The sequence below is a fragment of the Chiloscyllium plagiosum genome, unplaced genomic scaffold, assembly GCF_037043375.1.
Source record: "Chiloscyllium plagiosum isolate Xiang-an unplaced genomic scaffold, Cpla_swu_hap1 HiC_scaffold_18, whole genome shotgun sequence".
NCBI classification, from domain to species: Eukaryota; Metazoa; Chordata; class Chondrichthyes; order Orectolobiformes; family Hemiscylliidae; genus Chiloscyllium; species Chiloscyllium plagiosum.
This window is the reverse complement of record NW_028270156.1, coordinates 65,295,346-65,308,803: the sequence shown is the minus strand read 5'-3', so window position 1 is coordinate 65,308,803 and position 13,458 is coordinate 65,295,346. Positions and strand designations below refer to the sequence as shown.

Here is a 13,458-nt window from a genome sequence, read left to right as displayed (position 1 = left end):
GTTGCCATGGTCTGGCGATGGAGGAGTCCAAGGACCTGCATGTCCTTGGTAGAGTGGGAGGGGAGTTAAAGTGTTGGGCTACTGGGTGGTTGGGTTGGTTAACTGCTAAGCCTGACTGCATTAAGGCCGGATCGAGATAGAGCAGAGGGATGGTTAATGGAAAGACTGGGAGTGAAGGGGGGGGGGGGGGGGGGAGAGAAAGACAGAGGGTGGTGAGAGACAATAGGAAGGATGGCAGTGTGGGAGACAGTGGTGGGGGTGAGAAACAGCCACAGAGGGATGGACAGAGGGATGGGCAGGGATGGTGGGAGAAGAGATAAGTGAGTACCACAGGAAGGATGATGGGGGGGGGGGGGGGGAATAAGGGGATACCACGGAAGGGCATGGGCGGATTAGGAAGACCACGGTAAGGATGGAGCTGGGGCCATGGAGAGGAGGCGGGGTCTGGGGTAGAGGAGGCGGGGTCTGGGGTAGAGGGGCGTGGTCTAAGGTAGAGGGGGCGGGGTTGAGGCACGTGCACAGGGCCTGTTCACGGGATTCCCGCGGGTTGCTCCCAGTGAGAGCGCAGGCCCAGGCCGCTGAAGGCTCGGGCCTACCGTCTAACAGCACATCCTGCTCACATACACAAACAGCTTTATTCACGTCAGCCCCCCGAGGATCGGTTGTTTCTTAATTTACTGTTTAGCCGGTTTGTGTTCGCAATGGGGGGAGGGGGCGGTGGCCGCTTTCGTTCACCCACTCGCCGATCCACAGAAACCAGGCGGCAGTAATCGAGTGAGGAACAGCACCAGGCCTGTGCAATCGAGACCGGAGTGCCAGCTGAGCATCAGGCAACGTCACTAAGATAGACAACACCAACGGATCGTCGAGCGTACCGTTCAGCTCTTATAACCAGCACCAGGGTTAAACCAGCTGCTTAATCACTTCGCCATTCACTCACTTCCTTCAGATCACTCACCTTTAGTTCTCAATGACTTTCACTCTGATCTCAACTACACCCCTCCCCCTAAACAATTCCCTTGTTGGGAAACCTGTGGTGCAGTGGTAGCATCCCTACCCCTGGACTGGGTGACCCAGGTTCAAGTACTGCCCTCCCCCCTCTGTTCCAGAGGTGTTTAACAACATCTCTGAACAGGTTGATTAGAAAAATAGGTTACATTTTTAAAATAAAAAGGTCCCTTTGGGAGTTCAACCATAATTCCATTTACCTCTCATATGAACAAGGAATATCCCAGGACAGCATTTCTCCTTCAAAAGAAAAAAAATCACATGGTTAACTTCTTTAAAGGCAAGGTACAAAGGGTGCTGGAAGCCTGTAAACAAACAGAACCCTGGAGAAACTCAACAGGTCGAGCAGCATCTATGGAGAAAGAAAAATCAGAGTTAACAGACATGTCCAATATGACTTCTTCAGCATAGTTCTGAAGAGGAGTAATACCAGACTAGAAATGTTAACTCTGTTCCTTTCTCCACAGATGTTGCCAGACCTGCTGAATATCTCAAGCACTCTGTGTGTTGGTTAGTTTATTTCTCTATGGAGGAATCTCGAACCAAGGGCACATTTAAGGTAGAAACAAAAGAGTTGATTTCTTAGCCAAGGGTCGTGAAACTTTAGAATTCTCCACCCAGCCTCTGCTGACAGCTAAGCCATTGACTCGAAGGCTAAGATACACAAACTATTCAACTATACAGTATTGACTCAAAGACTGAGAGACACAGACCATTCAACTGTATGGGTGAAAGTGAGTACTGTAGATGCTGGAGATTACAGTCAAGAGTGTGGTGCTGGAAATACACAGGTCAGGCAGCATCCAAGGAGCAGGAAAATCAACGTTTTGGACAAAAGCCCTTCATCAGGAAATCTTCATTAGAAAACTTGACTCTATTCAACGGTATGGCAATGATACAGGAAGATGACATTATGAGCAAAATCAGATCAGCCACGATCTTAACAGAACTTGGAGCATTGACATAGGGAGCAGCAGTAGGCTTCCTTTTATTCTGTCATTTAAGATTGGGGCTACTGTGATGGTAATCTCCATATTCCCTTCCACCTCCAATAACCTCTAAATCCCTCACTAAGTGATAATCTGTCCACCTCAACCTTAAAAATTGCCCCTTCCTGATCTAATTTTCTATCTTCTTATAACACTCATCTACATCACTTCTGAAATATTTCATTCACTATGTTGTGCTTTAATATCACTCAAGGCTGTGATAGCCATAAGTGCAAGACTTTTTTTGGATGCTTGTTTGAGAATTTTGCAGAACTGAAAAGTTACCAGCATTCTTTCAGAAGTGAACGGTTTTGAAACGGTTACGATCACAATCTACCGACATAAGGAAATCATGTATTTAATTATGAGTATTACGAAAAAAACATTTTTCAATCAAAGTATTTTGTTTTGCATTCATCAAGACAATTTGCATGAATACCAAGTCAGGAGGAAAAACAAAATTCATTCTGCATGAGAGAAGAGTGCTGATTGCTTATGCATTATTGGTGTTAGATCCTAATTTCACTTATTCATCTAGCAATAAAGTCTTATTTCCTCTTCAAAAGCACATTTTGCTTGTCTTTTGGAGTCCAACTGAAGTTACTGTCTCTAACTTTTAATTCATGGGGAGATGGTGGTGTCATGCTGAGGTGATGACACTAGTATGCAAATCGTGACATGGGCTTCAATCCCATCACGGCAACTGATGGAATTTAAATTCAATTAAGAATCTGGAAATAAAAGCTATTTTCAAAGTGTTTAGCATAAAGCTAATTGATTTTTATGAAAATTAATTTGGTTCACTAATGCCCTTAAGTAAAGGAAATCTGTCACCCTTAGGTCTGGCCTATATGTGACTCCAGGCCTACTGCCCCATTAACTGCCCCATAAAATTGCCTTCAAAGCCATTCAAGATCAAGGGGCAACTGATGGGCAATAAATGCTAGCCTTGCTGACAATGTCCATAGTGTGTGAATGACAAGAAAATTCTCTTAATGAACACAAAAGAACTACTCCAGTGACTTAAGCAGAGTGTTTAGGCTAACATTTCACTGCAGTGTTGAGGGTAGTGCATTTTGGAGGCATTGCCTGTAAGATGAGATCTGTTTGTCCCTTCACAGTCAGACCTAAAAATTGCAATGGCAAGATTCAGTGAAGAACAGAGGTAAAAGCAATGACTGCAGATGCTGGAAACCAGACTCTGGATTAGTGGTGCTGGAAGAGCACAGCAGTTCAGGCAGCATCCAAGGAGCTTCGAAATCGACGGCTCCTTGGATGCTGCCTGAACTGCTGTGCTCTTCCAGCACCACTAATCCAGAGTCAGTGAAGAACAGGGCAACATGGTGGCTCAGTGGTTAGCACTGCTGCCTCACAGCACCAGGGACCCTGGACCCTTGGCCGACTGTCTGGGTGGAGTTTGCACATTCTCCCCATGTCTGTGTGGGTTTCCTACCACAGTCCAAAGACGTGCAAGTTAGGTGGATTGGCCATATTAAATTGCACCGTAGTGTCCAGGGATGTACAGGATAGGTGGATTAGCCATGATATATGTGGGGTTATGGGGATAGGATGGGAGTCTGGATCTGGTTGGTGTGTTCTTCAGAGAACCATAGAAACCATAATGTGGAAACAGGGTTGAGAGCATGATGCTGGAAAAGCAGATCAGGCAGCACCCGAGGAGCAGGAAAATCAACATTTCGGGCCAAAGCCGTTCATCAGGAATGCAACATTTGTCAAAAAAAGACAAGTTGACGGCACAAACTGAAATGAATATGACTTGATGGGTATTACTCAGAAATGGTTATAGAGTGACCATGACTGGGAAGTCAAAATACAAGCAGTTTTGACGTTGTGGAAGAATGCAAAAAGAAAAAGAGGTGGAGTAGGTTTGTTCATAAAGGATGATATCAGTGCAATGGTGAGCAGTGAAATAGGTGCAATAGATCATAATGTGCAATTGGTTTGAGTGAAAAAAGGAGTAGCAAGAGAAAGAAGTAGTCAGAGTCAGGTGGGTAGTCGTCTATTGCAAAGAGTTGCCCCAAAGTCACACAAAGTACAAATCCAGAAATAATGGAGGCATGTAAGAAAGGAACTCTAATTGCCATAGGTGATTTTAATCTATATATTGACTGACAAATCAGATAGACAATGGTAACATGCAAAACAGATTTGTAGAGTACATCAGAGATTGTTTTAGAGCGGTACATTGCGCAAGCTACCCAGGAACTGGCCACTTGAGATCTAGTAATGTGCAGTAAAGTAGGATTAACAAGACAGTTTGTAGTTAAGGATCTCAGGACAGCAATCACAACATGGGACAACTTCGAATTCTGTTTGAGAAAGAGTAACTTATCCTTAAATCAATCTAAATACACATAATTACAAAGTTGTGAAGAAAGGGTTGTCTAAAGACGGCATAAAAATAGGCCAGGTGAAATGTCAGTGGATGAGCTATGGTAAATATTTGAGCAGATATTTCATAACAATCAGCAAAAATTTATTCAGCTCAAAAAGAACGACTCAAGAAGAATGAACCACCCATGATTTAAAAAGATGGTGAAAGCGCATGGCCAGTCAAAAAGTAACACATACAAAGTAGTGAAAAGTAGTGGCAGGCTAGAGGATTTGCAATCTTTTAGTAACTAGCAGCAGATAACCAAATAGCTAATAAATAAAACTGATTATGAAAGTAAATTGGCAAGAAACATAAAAACAAACAAGTGCTTCTAGAAAAAAAAACAGCTAAAATGAGTGAGAGAACATTGGAGGTGTTAACAGGGAATTAATAATGGAAAAAAAGGAGATAGTGGATAATTTAAACTAATATTTTTTATCAGTCATCCTGGTGGAGGACACAGAAAATATCCCAAAGATAACAGACAAGCAAGGTATTAATGGGAGGAAATATAACAGTCTCTATCATGAGCGATGAAATATTTGACAAACTAATAGGACTGGAGGTAGACAAGTCAACGGAACCTGATGGCTATATCCAACAATTTTAAAAGGAAGTGACTGCAAAGACAGTTTATCAAAGTATTCCAGAACTCACTGCATTCTGGAGGGTTACAGCAGAATGGAATAAAGTTGATGTGGTATTCCACTCAGCAAGAGAAGGAAAGACAGGCCAGGAATTATAGGCCAGGTTAATTTAACATCTGTTGTCGGGAAAATGTTAGAGTCCATTATTAAAAAGAAGAAACAGCAGGACATTTCAAATAGCTTAATACAATCAAACAGAGTCAATATGATTTTGTGAAAGGGAAATCATGCTTGACAAATTTGCTCAAGTTCTTTGAGGACTTAATAAGCAGAGCTGATAAAAGGGGAACTGGAAGATGTACTGTATTTTAATTTTGAGAAGGTATTTAATAAGGTGCCACATGAAAGATTATTACATAAGAAAGGAGCTCAATTGCATTGGGCGCAATATATTAGCATGGTTGAGCACTGGTTAACAGCCAGAACATAGACAGTCAGGATTAATGGGCCTTTTTTCAAGTTGGAAAGATGTAATAGTGGAATGCCACAAGCAGAAGGGCTAAGTAATATTTCCTCTAAACTGCGCAGCCTCCAAGGTTCCACATATATCAATCAGCTTGCTGAAGTGTTGACTTCCAATTTTGGCTGACATGGACCTTGGAGGTCAATGCAGAAGAAAATATAATTGGGGGAATGTAGTTTCAATTATTTACTATTTATCATAAAGACATCAAGGAGAAGACATTGTGTAATGCATCCAAATTAATTGATGATATAAAAATAGGTAGGAAGGGATGTTGCAATGAAGATATATAGACTCTGCAACAGGATACTACTAGGTTGCAGAAGTGGGCAAAAACTTGGTAGATGGAGTTTAATGTAGGATATTGTGAGGTCTTGTACTTTGCTAGGAAGAATCAAAAGACAGATTACTTTAATGGAGACTCCAAAAAAAAAGTGAAGCACATTGGCATTGGGGTGTTCCTCTGCATGAAACACAACAAGTTAGCATACAGGTACAGCAAATAATTAAGACGAGTCAAAATTTGGTCTGCATAACTCAGGGGTTTGAGTTTAAATATAAGTAAGTCTTGTTATAACTGTACAGGGTGTTGGTGAAGCTGCAGCTAGAGTACAGTTTTCTCTCTGTATTTAAGAAATGATGTACTAGCAACGGAGGCAATTTAAAAGAGACAAATTTTTGGAATGAAGTTGTTGATGTATTAAGAATGGCTAAAGAGATTACGCTTTCACTCATAAGAGTTTAGAAGAATAAGGAGTGATTCGGCAGGGGCTTGACATAGTGGATGTTGAAAAGATGTTTACACCAACTAGAATTTCGAACTAGGTGGCACTTACAGAATAAGGGGAGATCAACATAAAGCTGAGACGCGAAGAATTTCTTCTCCGAGAGGACAGCGAATGTTAGGAGCTCGATATCTCAGAATTGTGGAGGCAAGATCACTGAAGGTTTTTAAAAAAAAAGGTAGCTAGTTCTTTTAAACATCAGGGAGTTGAAGGTTATGCTGAGCTGATACAAAAGGGGAGTTGAGGCATGGAGAAAATCAGCCACGATCTTGTTGAACAGCAAGGCAGGTTTGAGGGGGCCAGACATACTATTGTTATTTCTCCGCTTCCATTGCTCTTACAAGACAGATTGCTGAATAATTTGCCAACACTGGTGTTAGTAAAACTTTTTCAGATTACTGACTTTTTAAAAAAAAATTCATTACAACAGCGAATACAACTCAAAGCTCCACTGATTGGCAGTTGCTTGGAACATCAGAAAATAGCTCATAATTGCAATCTTTAATTTTTCAAATGTCATCCACATATCTTACAATAAATCTAGGTTTCTTTTGATGGTCCAACTTTTAAAAGTAATAAGCCCTTAACTATGTCAAAAAAAAAAAGAAATGCCATTCAAAAATGTCTTTCACATCAAGAAATGTTCCAAAGGACAGTACAGTCAATTAAATACTTTTGCAGTGTAATCACAGTCAAAAACACAGCAATTTACACATGGCAAACTTCCACAAACAGCAACATGATAATGACCAGAATGTGTGTTTTTTAAATTGAAGTTGATTGAGGACTGAATATTGGCACCAGGACAATTTGTACAAAAGGAAACATGCTGCTGAGGCTGGGAATCTGATGTAAAAACTGAAAATGCTAAAGATATTCAGCAGGTCGAAAGATATCCATGGAAAGAGAAAGAAAATCAATTCAGAATCAGATCGAAGGAAGATTGAAAAATGTAATATGTTTTCATCAAGTGAAATGGTGGAGGATAAGAGAACAAAACTAAATTAAAAAATAGTCCATGGGGAAAGACCAAAGGGAGTAGTGATGAGATAAGAAACGTGGCAAGGCATGGTGTAATGTGCAGAATTCTGAATAGCTGCTATCCGAAAGCAAAGGAGAAAAAAAATGGGAAAGCAAAAACCAACAAGAAACAAAATGCAGTTAGTAATTGAATTATTGACTCAATGTTGAGTCTGGAAGACTGTTAAGCACCCAACCAAGAGATGAAGCCTACTTTGGGTCTCACTGGAACACCGATATTTCTTTCTTCAATCTTCTGCAAGGTCGGGAATTAAAATGACTAGCATCTTAAAGTTCGGGATATCCTGCTGAATACAGAGTCATTCTGCAAAATAGTCAGCCAGTCTGTTCATAGTCTACCCAGTGTAAAGTGAACAACATCGTTAGAACATAGAACATTACAGTGCAGTACAGACCCTTCGGCACTTGATGTTGCGCTGCCCTGTGAATCCAATCTGAAGCCCATCTAACCTGCACTATTCCATTCTCGTCCATATGCCTATCCAATGACCATTTAAATGCCCGTAAAGTTGGCAAGTTGACAACTGTTGCAGGCAATGCATTCCTCACCCGTCCTACTGAGTAAAGGAACCAACTCTGACATCTCACCTATATCTATCACCTGTCAATTTGAAGCTATGCCCCCTTGTGCTATCCAACACCATCCTAGGAAAAAGGCTCTCACTCTCCATCTGATCTAACCCTTATATGTCTCAATTAAGTCACCTCTCAACCTTCTTCTCTCTAACGAAAACAGCCTCAAGTCCCTCAAGCTTTCCTCGTAAGACATTCCCTCCAGACCAGGCAACATCCTAGTAAATCTCCTCTGAACCCTTTCCAAAGCTTCCACATCCTTCCTGTAATGCGATGACCAGAACTGCACGCAATACTCCAAGTGCAGCCACACCAGAGTTTTGTATAGCTGCAGCATGACCTCATGGTTCTGAAACTCGACCCCTCTACTAATAAAAGCTAACAAACCGTATGCCTTCTTAACAGCCCTATCAAACTGGATGGCAACTTTGAGGGGTCTATATACATTTAGCACACTCATTTTCCATTTAGCATTTTACCAGCCAAAGTTTGAGAGAAGATTTGTAGCTCGGGTGCTCGTTGCTGTGGTTCTATTCGCCGAGCTGGAAGTTTTTGTTGCAAACGTTTCGTCCCCTGTCAAGGTGACATCCTCAGTGCTTGGGAGCCTCCTGTGAAGTGCTTCTGTGGTGTTTCCTCCGGCATTTATAGTGGCCTGTCCCTGCCGCTTCCGGTTGTCAGTTTCAGCTGTCCGCTGTAGTGGCCGGTATATTGGGTCCAGGTCGATGTGTTTGTTGATGGAGTTTGTGGATGAGTGCCATGCTTCTAGGAATTCCCTGGCTGTTCTTTGTTTGGCTTGCCCTATAATGGTAGTGTTGACCTGGACCCAATATACCGGCCACTACAGCGGACAGCTGAAACTGACAACCGGAAGCGGCAGGGACAGGCCACTATAAATGCCGGAGGAAACACCACAGAAGCGCTTCACAGGAGGCTCCCAAGCACTGAGGATGTCACCTCGACAGGGGACGAAACGTTTGCAACAAAAACTTCCAGCTCGGCGAACAGAACCACAGCATTTTACCAGCCACTATCACACTTTTTTCCCCCAAACATTTCCCTTCACTTTGTTCTGTTCCATCTTTGAATGTCACCCATCTGCAACATCTTCCAGTTGTGATAATGTGTCCATGCTTGAAATACTCATTTGTCTGTTCTTTCTCCAAATGCTAGCTAGTTTGTGGAATTCTTCCAGTGTCTTTTGTTACAGATTTCCAGCATTTGCCCTTTAAATTAATTTGAATAGATTTTTTGGGATTTTACAGGTTGCATATGGCAGATGTTACAAAATCAACATTTAAGCTAACAAATCCCTAATTTACCCAATGACCTCAATACTCATTTGGAAACAGAGAAGAGGAAAATCTAGACAGCGTGCTCATTCTTGATTGAGATCCATTAATTTGTGCTGATGAGTGACAAAGTATGAACAATGATATATGGCAAGTATTTGGTATAGGGGCATGGAGTTTTGAAAATTGACCTATATTTATTGTGAACATAAAATAACAATTTAGTCAAGGTGCAATACTGCTATCCCTGTAAATCATACCCAAATTCTTTTCACCACTTTTACAGAAGGAATTTTCAATAGCAGCTACATTTTAATATGGGATTACATATAGTATGGATGGCACAGTGGTTAGCACTGCTACCTCACAGCACCAGAGACCCGGGTTCAATTCCTGCCTTGGGCAACTGTGTGGAGTTTGCACATTCTCCCAGTGTCTGCGTGGGTTTCCTCCGGGTGCCCCGGTTTCCTCCCACAGTCCAAAGATGTGCAGGTTAAGTGAATTGGCCATGCTAAATTGCATGTAGTGTTAAGTGAAGGGGTAAATGTAGGGGAATGGATCTGGGTGGGTTGCTCTTTGGAGGGTCGGTGTGGACTTGTTGGCCCGAAGGGCCTGTTTCCACACTGTAAGTAATCTAATCTAATCTAATCTAAAAAAAAGACATGAATAGAGTAATATCATGAAAGCCATAGCAAGTCACAGCAAATTCAGTAAATTAATTTCCCTGTTCTTCAAACCCAAGACAAGACGCAAATATCAAATCCAACTGCTCTATCCTCAGAATTTGTTCCAAGACCTTGTAAGCATTCTTGAATTAGTTTTGAAGAAAAGCTCATCATCTCATTGTCAACTTCATCCCATCTCTATTTCATAATCTGTTTTGTAATTCCATCATGTCGTAATAGTTCCAGATTTTTGCCTTTTAATATTCTATACTTCAAATGCAGAACTGTGCATGCTCCTCTTCCTCAATACCTTTCCTAATGAAATATGGAACTCAAGATTCATGAAATTTCTCAATAAAACATCACAAATAGATCATAATATTGACATTCATCACTAAAGATTAAAGACAATAAATGCATTTGTTTATAAACTATGTTTGCATTCCACGATCATTTAACCCTTTTTTTTTACCAAATTTATACCAAAACACTAACTCTCATGGAATTAAAACAAATTACACTCAGCAGATCTAACACATCTGTGGAGAAAGAAGCAGCATTCACATTTCAAGTCAAGAACTAAGGAGAGGTGAATTCTGTTTCTTTGCTGCAGATGTTGCGTATTTTCAGCATTCGTAGTTTTTATTTCAGATTTTCAGGATTTGTACAACGCCATCTTTATTAGCGCCCTTTGACATAGCGCAAACATCGACCCACCCAATACGTAATTTTAGCTACAGACTTGGATGAAGGGTAAGGGTTAACAAATGTACAATTGGGAAATTTGCTGTTGATACAAAATGAAACTAAAGTGTGAAGAGAATACAAGGAGTCTTCAAAGGGATATGGGTAGGTTTGCCAACCAGGTAAAATTTGCCAAATGGAATTTAATGTGGATAAACGTGAACTCGCCCACTTTGGCAAGAACAACAGAAAAGGCATTTTATTCAAATGAAGAAAGATTGTAAAAATATGAAGTAAAGAAAAATCAAGGTATTCTAGCACGAGAACCACAAAAGGTTAGTATGCAGGTACAGCAAGTGTTATATCTGTAGTTTAATGCAAGGGGGAGGGTTAAATATAAAAGTAGGGATGTTTTGCTGCACTTGTGCAAGGCAGTGGCAAGACCACATCAGCAGTAGTGTGTACAGTGTTGGTATCCTTACTTAAAGAAGGATTATCATTCCATTAGTAGTAGTTCAGAGTATGTTAACTTAATGGATACCTAGGATGGGGAAAATTATCTTTTCAGGAATGGTTGGACAGGCAGGGTGTGTATCCACTTGAGTTTAGGAGAATGAGGAATAATCTTACAGAAACATACAAGATCCTGTGGGGTCTTGATAGGGTGGATGCTGAGTTGTTGTTTCCTAATGCAAAGACAAACTGGGAAAAACATTTTTAAAATGAAGATCATTTCAGATAAAAATTAAGAGATTGATTTTCTCTCAGAGTGGTGAGTTTTTGGAACTTTCTTCCCTAGGTAGCCTCGGACGCTGGTTGATTTAATATTTTTAAGGCATACATAGATACACTACCAAAGGATATCAGGGCTCGGCAGGAATGTGAAGCAAGGAACCAAATTGCCCACTGTTTGTAATTCTAATGTTCACATGTAAATTTCCTGATCTTAAACCAGTCTGATTAAGCTTATAAACATTTGGATGTAAATTTTAAGTCTAATTGTACGAGAAAAACCAAAATGTTATAAACTGTTTTTAAAATATGACATGTCTAAAGTACATGAAGAGTTGTTTATTAACTTTGCAGATCTATTTTCATGCATGAAAATTAACGTAAAGAATGAAAACAGCACAGCTTTAGCAACTCCCTAATAATCCAATGGTTTACACTAAATTTGACATGTTTTACACCAATCTTACATTCCAGTGTATACTAAAATGATTCAGGAATTTCGACTCAAATGCCTGTAATGACATTGGAGGAAGTTCTAGGCCATCGCAAAAATGGAACTCCTCATTACCCTCAGTGTCCTTCTCCAAAATGTTCAGGTTTTTAAAGCCTAGGGTGAGCAGCAACATTTGCCAGCAGAATAATGACTACATTTTAGAATCATATTTCAGAATACCCAAATTTATAACATAGCTTTTCAGCCCATCCTGGAAGTATCATTCAACAAACAACCACCCAGCCTAATCCTACCTTCTTGCACTTGGTCCATAGTCTGGCTGGTAACAATTCTTCAAGACAGCATCCAAATATTTACTAAAACGTGGTGATAGTTTGTGCTGCTACCACTTTCTGGGTGAGGGGGAAAAAAGTTTCCTCACCTTCCCTTTAATCCTCTATTAATCACGAAGTTTTGACCCTTGTGTTAAGGAAAATTTTGTCATCTCTATTTAACACACCTCAATTAAGTCACCTCTCAGACTTAAACAGTTAGTTTATGAAACACATTAAAATATAACAAGATTGTGTCTACATAAATTCCTGCATTGTCTTGTGGTTCAGCTATTCTGAAAGAAGGCCCCTTACCAAGGCTTTTCATTTCTAAGATCACAACACTAAAGGGGAAACGTCGTTTACAGGCCTACTGGATCATACAGAATTCGTCAAATTCAAACATCATTAAAAAGGAACCACTTTCACATTTTACCTAGGACCAGTCCAGCCTATCGAGCTTCCCATTTTGTGCTTGTAAAACTGATGCTTAAAACACAGCCTGGGCAGACATTTTGTGTAGAACTGCCCCTCTTGAAACAGCATTTAACTACTCCCCATCCCGGAACACAGTGAACAAGGACAGTGCTTCACATTCATGAATTATCAGAGGAGAAATTAATTCCTGGGAACTGAACAGTGGGTGGAAGAGATGGGGAGGGGGTGGTTGGAAAATGTCCCTGAGAGATACCATGACAACTTGTCTAATCCACAGAATACCAGATACAAGACTGTGGAGTTTTGCCTCACTTACCCTTTGGGAAGACAGGTGGGAAGTGCCGGAGGTCAAACAAACTGTTTAATGTCCATTACTGAGCAGAATAAAATTGTCTGTCAAAAGAACAAGTTTTGGTGTGGCCTAAAAACCTTTCACATATTCCATAATTTCTTGTGTTACAGACATCAATGACTCTTCAGACCGGTGTAATTGAAACCGAGCAATAGATAGCATCTGGAGCCAGACCAGAGCAATGGCATCGACAACATCGACCGCTCACACCAACTGGAAGACATCACCAAGCCGGAGTCAGACAGTCAAGGCCAGATCAAGTGAAATTGTTCAACCACCGTCTGCCCGTGCAGCCGGGGACTGAGGTTATTTTAACGCCCGATTGCAACAGCTCATCTTAACAGATCACATCAAACATCCATTTTAAAAGAATAAATCATGCATTACAGGCTTAAGTGACATATTGAAAAGAAACTCAAAGTGACATATTGAAAAGCTTATATGTTGTATCTCTGCCTCATCATGTTTTTTTGCATCTCATGGGGAACTTCAAAAATTTCAGTCTTGGCAAACCTTCTTTTGAAGACATTGGACTGTGAATTATGATAGATAACCATTCGGGCAAGGTTTGTACAATACATTTGAGTTCTTATTGTAATTGAATATTGTTATTCAATAAAGAACAGATTGCA

The 13,458-nt window shown here is 40.6% G+C and overlaps 1 protein-coding gene across 5 annotated transcripts in view; it reads right to left on the bottom strand.

Moving 5' to 3' along the window:
- The window catches only part of ambra1a (autophagy and beclin 1 regulator 1a), a 390,498-nt gene extending 377,556 nt beyond the window's left edge, over positions 1–12,942 (bottom strand). For 4 of the 5 annotated variants that reach the window (XM_043706209.2, XM_087996752.1, XM_043706210.2 and 1 more), the window contains exon 1: positions 12,791–12,942. The gene's annotated coding sequence lies outside the window, so the exon portion shown is untranslated. The remainder of the gene's footprint in view (positions 1–12,790) is intronic. The other variant, XM_043706207.2, reaches the window with a different exon arrangement.
- Between the last annotated feature and the right edge of the window lie 516 nt (positions 12,943–13,458).